At 40.5% G+C, this 15,427-nt stretch overlaps 1 pseudogene; it reads right to left on the bottom strand.

Moving 5' to 3' along the window:
* Positions 1-10,413: 10,413 nt before the first annotated feature.
* Positions 10,414-10,656, bottom strand: LOC143410969 (SS18-like protein 2 pseudogene; annotated as a pseudogene).
* Between the last annotated feature and the right edge of the window lie 4,771 nt (positions 10,657-15,427).

Here is a 15,427-nt window from a genome sequence, read left to right as displayed (position 1 = left end):
AGGGCATAGCCCAGGGACCCTGAGGAAGGGTGTGCACCACTAATGCTAAGGAAAAAACAGGAAAGTTCTTCTAAGTCCACATCTTTCCAGCCTCAAGAACCAACCAGATGCGTAGTGACATACAACTCGGGAGGCTGAGACAGGAGGATTGCAAGTTCAAAGCCAGCCTCTGCAACAACAAGGTGCTAAGCAACTCAGTGAGACTCTGTCTCTAATAAAATATAAAAAATCGGGTGGGAGATGTGGCTCAGTGGTTGAGTGCCCCTGAGTTCAATCCCTGGTACTCACCCCCCACACACCAGAAAAAAGAACTAACCAGACCCTGAGAAATGAAACCCAGAAAGATCCAAGAGGTCTGAATTTCAAAGTTCTGGGACAAATCTAGAGGTAAGAAGCTTTGGGAATTGTGGGCCTTCTAGGGACCTATAAACCTATAGACCTTGCTGGAAGTGTGTGTGCTCCCTGGGGGTTCTACAGGTTCATTTTTTTTTTTTTTTAGTTGTAGATGGACACAATACCTTTATTTATTTATTTATTTATTTATTTAATGTGGTGCTGAGGATGGAACACAGTGCCTCGTGTGTGCTAGGCAAGAGCTCTACCACTGAGCCACAACCCCAGTCCTCTACAGGTTCATTTCTACCCTGCCCAGCGGTCTGGCTTAGTCTCCTCATGGAGCCTATCTGTGTCCCTACTCTGAAACTTGGCCTGTGGCTGATACTGACCATGTTACCCGCCTCAGACTCTGCAGGTGGAAGTATACAACATCTGTGGCATTCCTCCTCCTCAGCACCTCCAGGTCCTCTGACTGTAACAATCTCATTTAGCTTCTCAAGAGAATCATGCGTCCTTCACTTATTCAGCTTGGATTTCGCAGTCCCTATTAATTCTATGGTAATAATCATTACAGTCAATAAAATTGCCTTCATAGTAATGTCAAAGTGTAGTGAAGGACATTCAAATGAAGAGGCGAAACTCCTACTTCTGGTCCCAAGAGGCCAGCTGTGTGTATCTACATTTCAAAAACTGGGTCTGTCTAAGAAAAAGATGGACACAGAGCAAAATGGAGATGGGTTTGGAGAAGGAGTTGGAGAGGGGATGGGGGTAAGGATGGGAGTGGAACAGAGGTCCAGAGGGAGTGGGGAGGGGATTAGTGATACAGAGGAGGTGGGATGATGGATGAGGTGGAGATGAGATGAGGTGTGGTGGGGGCAGAGATATGGATGAGAGCCAGGAGGACTCTGTGGCCCTCTGGCCTCCCCAGATTACAAACCTGTGCTTCCTACCTTACCCCATGTGTTGAGAGCCACAGCCGAAGGGGCCCCAGCAAACTTCCAGCTGCCAGCTTATGATTGGCTCACAGCTGCCCCAGCAAACTTCTAGCTGCCAGCTGATTGGCTCCTCTGTGGTGATGCTCATTGGGCTGTTTCCCCGCCCTTTCAGACCACGGAGCTGCTCATTGGGGGACTTTTTTGGCTCCGCCCACACGACCTAGCCAATTGGCCTCAAGAGCAGGAGGAGTGGGGGGGGGGGGTTGAGAGGCTTGTGGGAAGCGGGTGATGGCAATTGGGCTCTGAGGGAATTCCTGAAGAGCGCCTATGGTGCTGGCTGTGTGTTCTAAAAATAGAGTTCGTTTCTGCTTGATAAGTGGATCGTGAATTGTGCCCAGCCAGACTGTGGCACCCACGGATCTTGAGGCAGAGAAAACTTGATTCCTTCTTTCATCAAACATATCTTGGGCTCGTCTTGAATGCCAGGCTTGCATTGATACATACATACATACACACACACACACACACACACACACACACAAACACATACACACTGAGTGTCTTCCATCATTTCCTTCAAAAAGCTCAAAGTCTAAGGTAGGGAGAGGTCTTTTGGTAAACAAAACACTGGTGTAGGAGCTGGCAGACAAGCTGACCACAGAACAGGGTGTCTGTAGGAGTCTGGGAGAGCTTCATGGAAAAGGTGATCATTATCTGTATGTTTGTATAGATTTACTTATTAAATTCATAAAACATTTGCATGTTGAAAAATTCTAAAAAGCACATGTGTCTAGTGCTTATTGTACAACAATTCTGAGAATTACTACAGCCTAATGAATGATACATTTTAAATGGGTAAACAATATGATATGTGACTTAAATCTCAGTAATGTTCTATTTTAAAATAAGGGTATGTGTTCTCATCTCAACTCTGCTCTTGGTCTCTTCCTGAATTCAACCAATATTGGACACTTGGATGTCATGCAGAACACTCTGGTCTCCCATGATGAGTCAAACCACAAACAAAATCACACACACAAAAAAAACCAAAAACAATGTAACAATAACAGAAAACCATATCCCAAATATCCCTTCAACATCTTCTTCTCTCATTCCTCTAAATTTTGCTGCAGTTTTTATCTCTGAGCACTTGTGTTTTTACATAGGTAAGGACAGTCTAGATACTCTTTTGTACTCTTTTTCCTTTAAGGGTACATCATAAGCATTTCAGCAGTTTACTATGTAACACTCAAAAGGATGGTTTTCAAAGGATGAGATACTCTATCAAGTTGATAGTAAAGGAATCTTTCCTCCCTAGGTGATTGGGCTGGTTCTAAATTGCTATGAAGTAGAAGAATGATCCACCAGACCTTGACTTGGGACAATAGCTTTCACATGGCAGACTCACAGTCTTAGAGCTAAAAGGGATTCTGGCTAGGCTTTTCTAGTACTGGAAAGGTTTTCCGTAGCCCCACCTACTATGCACCAAAGGAACTATTAGAAGACAGAGAGGTCTAGATGGATTCTCCCTATCTTCTGGCCTAGCAAATTCCCCCTTACCCTCTTGCCTTCCTTGGTGAAATGGCAAAGTATGTCTGGGGAAGGTGAACTCTGGAGACTCAGGAGGAGACATTTGGGACTCTCTACTACAATGCCAGGGCTGCCAGTTCACTTTCTTTGACATTATGAATGAATTAGTCCACTGGGCACTGTGCTAGGTGCTGGGGAAACAGTGGGATACAGATAGATAGCCATGGTCCACTTCCTGGCTTGGACCAGTGAAGACACTGCTGGAACAAGAAAACTTCTGGGATGATTCTTGAAAGTGAGAGCCAGACATGGGTTCCCCACTTGCCCTTTATCTCCCTCTCTTAAAGCTGATTCTTCTTTGCCCCAACTATCTGGCCCCAGCTTCCCTGTAGCTGCCAGAAAGTCCTTATCAAAAGAAGGGAAATTGATTGAAGCATGCTCAGTTGGACTCGGTCTAAAACCTTCCACTGCACGTCTCTCACTCTCCTTGATTTCACATGCCTGGGCCAGAACATGAAGGGGAACTCCCCTTTTCTTGAGGTCCTTCAAGGAATATGATGTCTTAGTCTCTCCTAATTCTCTTATGGAAAAGGAGAAGCCAGTATAGTCTAGACAACTCTGAGTCAAGTGATTTCCATCTACTCCTTTTGTTTGATTCTCACAACAACCTTGAGAGATATAAATCAGATGCTGAGTGCTTCTCAAATATTAACTTTGTTTTAATTCTAAAAACAGGTCCACCAGGCAACAAAAAAGCGCTGTAGCCCAGGGGAAGGCAAGGAAGTATGATTTTCTATGAAGATCTGGTTCGATACCAGCCAGGTGACTTTGGGCAAGTTAATTCATCTCTCTGAATTTTAGTTTCCTCATCTGTAAAATGGGAATAATATCTATCTCTCAGTGGACAAGAGCATAAATATGCACAGTTGCTTTTCCCATAAGCCCTCAACCTTGACTGGACTGTACTGAAATTTGAATAAACAGTAATAATTGTTATATTCAAGTAAGTTTTTTATTTTGGAGTTGGATGTAGTAGTGTATACCTATGGTCCTGGCTACTGCAGAGACTGAGACAGAAGATTGTTGGAGCCCAGGAATTCAGGGTCAGACTGGGTAACATAGCAAGACCCTGACTCAACAACAATAAAAAAGCCGCCTCACAGCCCTTTTACTCATTTGGCTACCACAAGAGGGAAAAATCTAAGAAAGTCCAAAAATTCTGTGTAAAAAAAATCACCCTTGCTGCACAGTTCAAACTAGGACATGAGGCCAAAGAGCAATATTGACATATGGAGCCCAAGCACTTCCCTTCCGGATGAGACCTACACTACCTGAGCCAGCAACTGGCAAAGGTTGCAGGAAGGAGGAGTCGAGGCTCAAGGGTTCCTGGGTAGGTGGACATTGGCAGGTCTGTAAATCAGTTCCCCACACAGCCCAGGAGGAGCCCAGAGCCTCGAGGTAGACCCAGAGGGCATGGAGATTTATAAGGACAGAATGGGAAACTGGACCACAAAATACTATAGAATTTAAAAAAAAATTTTTTTTAAATATTTTTTAGTTGTATATGGACAGAATACCTTTATTTTATTTATTTACTTGTATGTGGTCCTCAGGATCGAACCCAGGGCCTCACTCATGCTGGGCAAGTGCTGTACCACTGAGCCACAACCCCAGCCCTAGAATTTGACATATATGTAAGGAAAGGTGTTTGGAGGCAATCAATCAATAAGTTAATGTTTTCTTCATTACGGATAAGCAGAGGTAACAGCCTAGTGGTTTATAATGTGGCTTCTGGAGCAAGATTGCTAGGGTTTAAATCCAGCAAATGTGACCCTGGGTAAATTATTTAGCATCTCTGTACCTTATTTTCCTTGCCTACAAAAATGGGAAGAGTAATAAAATCTACTCAGAACTTTTATGAGAAGTAGATGAGTTAATCCATATAATTTCCCTAAACTAGTCCCTGACATATGGTAAATGTTCAGTGAATGCTAGATATTATTTACTTTTTTAATATTTATTTTTTAGTTGTAGTTGGACACAATATCTTTATTCTACTTATTTATTCATTTTATGTGGTGCTGAGGATCGAATCCAGGTCCTTGCAACATGCTAGCTGAGCCACAACCCCGGCCCTATTATTTATCTTTTTTTTTTTTTATTAACCAGTATCTACTGCGTGTTTCATTGGCTGTATAAGAAGCCATTCTGAAATTTGGTGGCTTAAAACAACAAACCAATTTATCTTGCTTCTGTAGGGGAACAATCTAGTCTGGGTTTAGTTAATTAGTTCTGCTGGATTCTCCTGTGATCACTATGTTGCTGAGGATCTCTGGCAGATAAGTCTGGGGCTGGGTAGTCCACGATGCCCTCACATGTCTGGCGGCTGGGGCTGGCTGTCAGTGATAGCAATGTATCTCCACTGATTTCCTGTTATGGTCCAGAGTTCCAACTGTAGCCCAAAGAGGGCAAGCCCTAATGAACAAATGCCTTCAGCCTCTACTTGAATGGAATTTGCTGATGTTCCATTGGCCAAGACAAGTCCAGATTCAAAGGATAGACATAAACTTCACATCTTGATGGGAAGAGAGGCAAAATCACAATGCAAAAGGACATGTGTCAGGGATGGTAATACTTTTCCAGCCATCTAATTTACACCCACCACACTGATATGTAAACAGAGCTCTGTTTTAGAGCTGGAAGGGATGAGTTCAGGATAGAAGGAAAAATAATTAAAACATAAGAAAAAACAACTATGATGCAGAGTTTGAATATGATATATAAATGCTTTACAATAGGATCAGCTAAGTGTGAAGGGAGTTCAGATCAGAGAGATCCTTATTCATTTTTTTGTCGGGGGGCTGGGGAGAGTGCCAAGGATTGAACTTAGGGGCACTCAACCACTAAGCCACACCCCCAGCCCTATTTTTTTGTTTTATTTAGAGTCAGGGTCTCACTGAGTAGCTTAGTGCCTTGCTTTTGCTGAGGATGGCTCTGAACTCAGGATCCTCCTGCCTCAGCATCCCGAGCTGCTGGGATTACAGGCATACACTACTGTACCCGGCCAGAGAGATCCTTTATTGCCAATGAGGGGTGAGTCAGTGAGTTGGGAAAGCTTCATTAGCTTGACCCTCAAATATGGCTAGTATCTGGACATATGGATATGGAGAAAATTCTATTCCAGGTAAAGAGAAGAGTAAAGTTAGGACAACCAAGACATGTTTAGGAAATCCAAATACTTCTAGCCTATCTGGGGTGTAAGGGTCAAGAAGGGGGGTTGTGGGCCCAAGACTGGAAAGATAAGGGTGGTCCAGCTGTGGATGAATTTGAGATTGAACTTTATTCTGTAGGCAATGGGAAGCCATTGAATACTTTTCAGAAGACAAGTGAAAAGAACTGTATTATAAGAAGACTCTTGCCCATAGTCATTAGGATGGCTTGGAGTGGGAAGTGAAAAGGGAATTAGGCGCTCATTAGGTAACGAAGGAGCTAGGGGTCTAGACAGAGGGATTGGCCAGGAGCATCAGGAGTAGGAAAAACATGGATAGTTCCTGATGTGTGGCTGCAGTATTTGGGAATGAAGAGGTATCAAGGATGATTCTGATGCCTATAGGATGGCAGGGAGGTAGAAGATTCACTTACAAAGCAAGAAAGTCTGGGGGAAGACCAGGTCTGGAAGGAACTCATGAATATGGGAAATCTATGGGACCTCCAGGCAGTGATCGATTGGAGTCTGACATCGCATGACTATGGAAGGAGAGAGAAAGGCAGGGAGAGTAGAAGAAGCTGCTGGAGCAACCCTGCACAGAGTGTTTTAAGGTGCTTAACTACCAAAAACATCAGACGTGGTCAGATGCTTGAGGAGGGAGGATGAGGAGAGACCACTCAGCAGATTTGGCCATGAGATCAGGGCAACCTCCCAGTAGATCAGAGGAGATTGAAATTCCATGGCGTTTGATGAAGAAGAGACAGGCATCCTGCTCTCTGGAGAGAGCGTCTGTTCTCACATAACCCCAGAACTACCCTCTCTTTCCACTTCAAACCTATTAAAGTGAAAATCTTTAAAATCTTGAAAATAAAACAAACATGGCTGTTCCTTTCCACCCTTGAGGAGGGAGGCAGCTGGACTGTCCCTGATCTGTCTCCCTTTCTCCAGCCAGAGATCAGGCACTGGCGGGCTGTTTACTTCCCAGTGGAGCCCTGCTGTGTTTTCATATCTAAAAATAGTCATACACACACACACACACACACACACACACACACACACGCTGGCGTGGCGGGAGAGGAACCTCACTAACCTCACTGTTTGTTTTCATGAGGATTCTGGGCTTCATCTCTTCCTTCCCCTGCATCAGGGCCTTTATTTTAGAACTCTCAGAGGGGGTAATGTGTGGGTCGAAAGGGTCCAAAACTACTAATTTTCTAATTATCACACCCAGTTGGGATTCTGGAAAAGGAAAGCAATAATAACCTTCTGTATAGCATTGGTGTTTGGGTTGGGATGAAATTGTCCCAGCTATTAAAGAAACAGTTAATGAAAAGATTATAAGGACAGAGCTGGAGGGTGAAGGGGTGAGTCCGATCTGAATGGTAGCCAGGTGCACTGTGGGGAGCTGACTTTGCTACAGGATTGTGGGGTCCTCTCTGACTCGTGGCACCTGTGTTAGCCAGCTTTTCATGACTGTTTCCAACATATCTGAAAAGGACAATTTAGAGGAGGAAAAGTGGTTTTTTGTTTGTTTTGTTTTTATTTTCTTGAAGTACCAGAGATTAAACTCAGGATCCTGCACAAGTTATGCAAGTGCTCTACTAATGAGCTAAATAGCCGGCCCTTTTTTTTATTTTGAAGTAAGTTCTCACTAAGTTGCCCAGGCTGGCCTTGAACTTGCAATCCTTGTGTCTCAGCTTCCTGAGTAGCTGGGATTACAAGCATGTGCCCCCGTAACCAGCAGAAAGTTCATTTTGGTTCATGATTTCAGAGTTGTCCAATTCACGGAGGGCTAACTCCATTACTGTGGGCCAGAGTTGAGGCAGGACATCATGGCAGAAGGGTAGTGGCACCAGCTAGTGGCACCCAGAAAGCAGAGAAAGAGTGAGAGGAGAAGGGAAGGGAGGGAGGGAGGAAAGGGGGGGAGGAAAGGGGGTGAAGCTAGGGAGAAGATAAGCCATTCCAAGGTATGCCCCTAGTCCCCTAACTAGGACATACCGCCCAGTGGTCCATTCAACTATCCATGAATTAATCTATCAAATGGACTACTGATGAGGTCAGAGCCCTCGGGATCCAGTCATTGCTTAAAAGCCCTATCTCTGAACCTTGCTGCAATTGGGGACCACGCTTTTAACAAACAAGACTTTGTGAGGACATTCCAAAAACAAATATTAATAGCAACCCTTGGGTCTGAGTTCTGACAGCCTTGGGATTTAGAAGTCCAGGGTAGAAAGAAGACTAACTTCACTGGGTATTCTTTAAAATTATTTGCATTTTAAAAAATCAGTGAATGTATTACTTTTGAAAAAAATTTTCTTGAGAAACGGTGTCTCACTATGAATCCCAAACTGACCTCAAACTTGCGGATTCAAGTGATCCTCCTATTTCAGCCTCCCAAGCAGCTAGGGCTATAGGCAAATACTATTGCACCCAGATGACAATATTTTAATTTAAAAAACAGTCCTTTCTAGCCATGTGCTGTAGCGCATCCATGTAATCCCAGTGAATAGAGAGGTTGAAGTGAAAGGATCTTAAGTTTAGGTCAGCCCGGGTAACTTAGGTAGGCACTATCTCAAAATAAAAAAATAAAAAAGGCTCTGAAAGAAATTGTGAAAGCAATTCCAACCACATTTTGAAAGCTTCCTTCCCTTGCCTCTGCCTCCCCCCATCAACCAAGATTAACTCCTAACAGGAAGGAGTTACATTTGACAGAAAGAACACTTCCTAACTGCAAGAATGGTTTTGGCACTGTCAGAGAATAGATTGATAATGGTAAAAGAGTCTACCATCTGTTCATGTGAGAACTGGTTGACCCTGTGTGGAAACAAGATACTTCCTGGTGGGAAAAACAGCTTCTTTGGGTGTGGGGGCTTGGGGAAAAGGGAGGAGAGGAAGAGGAAGGTCAGGCTGGGATTCCCATAAAGGTTTTGGAGCTTCCTTTGATTTTGGTAGAAGGCAGGTCCTGGGTTGGCAGAAGGCAGGGAGTGAGTGGGAAGCTCTTAGCTATTTGTAATGAAGCAAATACCTTCAGGTGTTTTTCTGTGGACAAAATGTCCAGCCTTTTCTGAGACCCAGCTCCCACCACCTGGTCAATAGAAGTACAGTTCAAGGTCCTAAAGCTGAACTTTCTCACCGCACCAGAGATAAGTTAGCCATTTTCGCTGGCTAACAATGATTAATCCATCTCCACCTGTTTTTCCCAACATGTTTTTCTAGCACATGAGCTGGGTCACTCACTCTGAAGGTGATAGCCATTGAACCAGCCAGTTTCTACCATCCACCACTACACACCTCCCCCATTGATCACCTAATAGGAGAGCAGAAAAGCGCCTAAGAGATAAAAAAAAAAAAAAAAAAAAAAAAAATTAATAATTTTAATGAGACGGTGCATCTTACTCTTTGGGTTGTAACCCTTCAGAGAATCTACCCTGCTGCTGAGAGGAAGTTATAATGTTAAGCCATGCTACAAAGAAAAGACCACTGACTCCAATTTTAAATCAAATTAAAGCAAGCTTGTAATTCTGGCCAGGACTGTGTCTCCCGAAATCCTTGAGTTAGAGAACAGTACCCCAGCTCTCTAGGAGCATAGTTTTATAGCACAAAAAGTTGCAAAGGGTGTGTAGGGGGGTGCCTTGAGAACTTACAGATAATAGAATTTCGACAAGCGTAATACAAAGGCAGATAGTAGATTAATGATCTAAATGGTTCAACATTTCAAGTTAGGGAGTAAATCTATTTATTTATTTATTTTGAGATAAAGAAAATTATACATCATTTATTATCATATGATACTAGATAATACAAAAGAATCACTCTTAATTTTTTTGGCAACATATAACAGTAGTATTGTTACATACCTTATGGTTATTAAGTCCTTATAATCTTTGAGGGAACCAAATATAACACTTGTTACATGAAAAACATCTATACCTTCATATTGTTCTTTTGTGGAAAATCAAGCTTTCTTTCAAAGTAACCCAAGAAGAGAAGAGCAGTCAGGGGGAACATACTTACAAACTGGATGGGAGCATACAGATACTTAATCCATTTGGCAAAGGCTCAGTCAGAAGACTCAGCAATTCCTGCTGATCCTCCAACACCTACTCAGTTTCCTCTTCAGGCTGAAACTACTGAGTAGTCTGGAAGATGCCCATGATGTCTGTGTTACCAAACACACTCCCATTTCAGGAAAGAGGACACCTGTGGTCTACTTACTGAGGGATCTGATTAATTATTAAAATAAATATTTACATTGAGAATATAGTAAACTATTAACTTTCTTCGCATTTTCACATTTTTAAAAAGAACCAGAGGTTTCATGTTTTAAGCAATTGAGTTGGTAAAGATCCTGTCTCCATTTTATAGGTGATGGATTACTTTCAATTACTCCTCATAACTGAAAGATCATTTCATTGCTTTTGAAGTACTGGATGAGTTGGCATCTGCGATGGTAGCTAAATAAATGAGATTTCTATGTAACACAATCTGGTACTGGACACACTTGTTCGCTCGACCCTTGTTCTGATACTCCACAGTACAGCGGATCAGCTGGTCATTCTCCAGGAGCAAATTCCTTTGATTTTGGATGGTCTCTTGATTGGCTTCTGCCTTGCCCCTCATCCAGTCAGGTACAAAGGCCACAGACATCACAGGGGGCCCGGGTCAGCACCCGACGTCAGAAAAAGACGCCCATTGTGCAGCCAGACAGACACTATCTCTGCTCTGAAGGCTAGGGAGTAAATTTGGATCCCAACACTGGAATTTACGAGGCACCACTGAGGTTTCAGAGAGGGTTGTTATCTGGTTAGGGAAAACCAGAATTTATGAGGCGCCAGTAAGGTTTCAGAGAGGGTTATTATCTGGTCAGGGAAAACCAAGCATGAGTGAGTTCAAGGCACGGGCAGGCATTAGAAATTGTAGTAATTTATAGTAAAACAGAAATTGACTTTTCATGACTTTGTGATGAGATGGCTCCCAATCTTTAGATAGAATTAGGCTGGGTTTATCATTCCCCCCTTGTCTTATGTGTCACTTTCAAATCTTTGATAGGGTAGAGGAAAGATCTGGAGGAATTTTAATCCCTCGGGTGACAGTCCCCAACTTCCTGGACTCATCCAAAACTGGCTTCCCTGATCCGACCTGACTCGATTTACCTATCTATATTGACTGTCTATCTATTTCTAACTTCATTGTTGTAAGAAAAAGGGGCAACAATCATTTTGGCTTCTTCATAGCTGAGAGGGGGCAATGTGGGGTGGTGGGAAAACAGCATTGGAGTTCAGGTCAGATTGAAGTCTTGTTGGGGAAGAACAGGTTGTAAAGTTCTGTGCAGATGGGTACTTCAATGAAAGAGAAACAAAAAACATGAGTACTGAACAAATATTGCTGCCTTTGGAACATGTCAATGAATATCATGAAGATGACAGAAGTTAAAATTTTCTCACCAGGAGGTGTGAAGACTGAGAAGGTGTCCCCATAATAAGGCCAGAGTGGACAAGGGCTTTATACAGGAATGTAAATCTTTAACATCTTTAGAGTTATCAGGAACGTAAACACAACATTTAACTTTTAATGTTGGGGATGTCCATCTCCATGAGATGTAGTTAAGCTACTCAATGTCATCTGATCTTGTAAAATTTGTGCTGGTATGACATTCGTGTCTAGTAGAGAACCCTTTATTTCTGTTACTTAGGGCTGGATAATCATACTAGCAAACACCAAGCCTACCTGTAGGCCTTAAATTAACTAAATTCTGACTCTGACAGTTCCTCTTGATAGTTTCTTTTGATAGTTATCAGGCATTCCTGCCTAAGAATCTCTCTTTATAGCCTCCAGTCTTACTTATTTTAGGGGCTAATATAAGTGTATATCTTAAGTTATATTTAACTATTATTTATCTTTAAATGTCCTGGCGTGACTATGTTTTGGTTTTAACTGTTTTTGCTATGTGTTTAAGATGAAACAAGTCAAACTGACTTTTGTTTTTATCTATTATTAAGAGTCAGCTGAGTTTCCATAGGAGTCACTCTTGGGGGAACTTGAGAGCAATTTCTTAGTTCTGCTAATGCCATTTGCGCTAGGATGGGTCCAGATCTTGCTGACCATATGGCTTCCTTTGGAAGCACCCAGGGATGTCTCCCTTCTCCAATAACCCTCCTCTTCATGGTAAGTGCCTCCATTGGCTTTCTGTTCTCCAGTGGTCTCATGAATCTCCCTGATTGGGAGGTTATGTGGCCCAGAGTTGCAAAGCTCTTTAGAGAAGTTCCCTGTTCCCTGGGTTTAGACTGATTCAGAAGGCAAAAGCCAAATATTGGTTCTTGATCCCTTTTAATTTAACTTTAATCTTTAAATCTTGATCTTAAACATCTAGCAAGTCAGTTTCATCAGCCTTAAATTAAGAATACTGGGCTTTAACTTTAATGTCTATAACCTTACATTAATTGGGGTCTGTGGTATCCTGTGTGTCCTTAATTGATGGCTTATTATCGTAAATTAACACAGGTTGTGTGCTCTTGAAGCATTCAGACATTTTTAAAGGAAATACAAAATAAAATTTACAAGAGTAAAAACATATTTAATTTGTGCAATAACTACCTTGAGCTTTGACTGAGTTATATTATAACCCCTATTTGAGATCCTAGTAATCTTAACAAAAATCAATCTTTTGAATACAACTTTAAATAAACTGAAGTCTGACCTGCTGTGGAGTCATTCTGACATGTATTAAGATGGGAGGCAGAGCCTTATCTCAGGTAAGGCAGGGCTCTTTATAAATATTTATAAATCTTAAGTGTTCTGGTTCTGAAGCTGATTTTTGTTTCCTAAATATCATTTTATAAAGTTTACATATATTGTTGCTTGAGATCATATGAATATGAGCTAACACAATATGATATTACATTTAAAACATGAATTACAGAAAGGCTGAGAGCTTCTAACCGTTTGTGGAAAAGTTGCAAAATGTTTGTATTCTACATTATTAACCTTTACATAGATTAGGCTCTCATTAACTTAAAAATTGTACCCCAGTGTAAAAAGTAACATAAAACTTTAGATCTTATTGATAACAGGTCCGGTTATAGAATATTAAATGGTATAAATAAATCTCCAATAAAGTTTATCATCCTTATAAGCCCAAAATTACCATACAACTTTAGTTTGGAGAACACCAGCTTGATATAATGTTCTTTTAAAGCTTCTACCTTAAAGACTTATATACCTGGAAGATATGAACATATTTAATATACAAATAATAGTAATAACACCATAATTATATTGATATTTTTATATTAATTAAGTTTAGGTCTTAAGGAAATAACATGTTATAATATTTCAAAATGACAGTGTTGTTTAACCATAATTGTATAATTCTTAATTCCTTTAAGATTACTTGCTCAAAAAATAAAAAATAAAAAGATTTAATAAACACAATGTTATGGGTAAATCAATGTTTTAAGAAATCCTTGTCTTTTTAACATATAGATTAAACTTTTGTTTATATCAATATATTAACATTTGACTTTAAGGAAAATCTTCAAATAGCCTAGACTGATCATTTTACACACACACACACACACACACACACACATATATATATATATACCCAACACATATAGAACTTTTAATTTCTCTTTTCTATCTATTATCCCCCTTTTTGTTCACAATATGAAACAATTCTTATAAATTTTTGAATTTAGATAAATTATTTCATTTTAATAAAAGAAATACTTTATGTTGTTTACATTACTCTTAATTGAAACAATTAAAACTTTTGGGCCTTTTCATATAGAAATCTTCAATATCCTTTGTTTATAGAATTGGATCTGTTTACCATTTCATGAAAACAACAATGTTTAAGTATATAGAATTATGACTGTTGGGACTTTAATTTTTTAGTAAAACTTTTTTTAGTGATGACAAAGCAAGTTTAAACCCCCCCCCTTTTTTTTTCATTTACCAATTTATGAAAACATCAATGATGTTACCCAATCAAATTTAAGGAGTTAAGAGCACTTGATGGTATATTTAACAGTTAGTATTTTAACCTTGTAAATTAATCAGATGTCTAACAAACAAAATTACTGATAAATATGAGTAATCCCATGTCAAATTTATTTTACTTATTTTACCAAAATGTCAGACAAGTATATTTAATGGTATTAGCCTTGTTGAAGAAAATTTCTAGAACCAAGGGATATTAGACATTTTATAAACATCAACATTTTATTATTTTTTTGACCACCTAGGGAGACTTGTGAGTTAAGTTTGATTTTAAAGACATATTTATTTTCATCTGTTTACCCAAATTAAATTGAACCATTTTAAATCATATGAATTAAAGGTATTTGGATCTATTTTTTAATTTTATGAGCACTCCTTATATACCTGCCAATTTTCATATCATGTACATGATATATGGACACATGCACATATAGACATACAACACATAACACAAGTGTGCACACATAACACAAGGGTAAAGACCTTGTAGCTTTTTGCAGGTGAAATCTCCATTGCAATGTTTAAAACCTCCATAGCTGAACAAAAATTAGGACTGATTGGAAAAACATTAACCTAGGTCTGTAGGATTAAAATTATGAGCTCAAAAAAAATACAGAAGCTAAGAAAAAGCAAGAGTTCTAGAAAAAAATGACCAGGGAGTAATTAGTAAAGTATCATGCAATTTATTTTTTGGTTTAGTCTAATATAAGTTCAGGTAAAGGGCACGTTTACTTTCTTGTTTTAGACTAAGACCAGTCTCCTGCTGAGCTTCTATTTGCATTTCAATGTAAGTCCTGGCTTAGGTCCAGAAAGAGCTAGGGAAAACTGCTGTTCTGAGCAGAAACCTCATGCCTAAGGTGTTTTAACCATTTTTTTCCCTAGTCAGTAATTGGACAGGTTTGGACGTCTAGAATTATGTTACCTTACTTTCTATTACCTTTGGGAACAAAGCTATGACATTAAGTTCCTTACTAAGATAAGCCATTTGTTGTTGAGCAAGTCCACTTTCTTGTGTGGCCATTCCTAGGTTTTGTCTTCCTCTCTCAGTGCAAATCTTGCTCCAAAGCCTGTTCATAACTCAGGGGGAGTAAACCTTTTGGTTATAGGCTGTTCAGATATTTTTAAGAGGTCTAAGGTAAGAGGTGAGAACAGAAAAGCGGGTACTTGTATTCAAGGGGAAATTGGCTTCTGGCCCCTACAGAGAATCAGGAGAAGCATACCTGGGGCATCTGAGGCTAGAGTTTGGCTAAGGTTACTTCCACACATCTAAGGCAGATCAGAACTTGGGACACTGTGTACTCGTGTCAATTGCTCTCTCGGCCTGAACAGAAAAGTAGGAAAGGGATTCAGCAGGCAGAGCCCAACAGGCCTGCTCTGTATTGAACGGTGATTGAGAGCTGCCTAGGCCGGGAAACCT

This window comes from Callospermophilus lateralis, chromosome 11, assembly GCF_048772815.1.
Source record: "Callospermophilus lateralis isolate mCalLat2 chromosome 11, mCalLat2.hap1, whole genome shotgun sequence".
Lineage (NCBI taxonomy): Eukaryota > Metazoa > Chordata > Mammalia > Rodentia > Sciuridae > Callospermophilus > Callospermophilus lateralis.
This window is presented reverse-complemented; position numbering and strand designations above follow the sequence as displayed.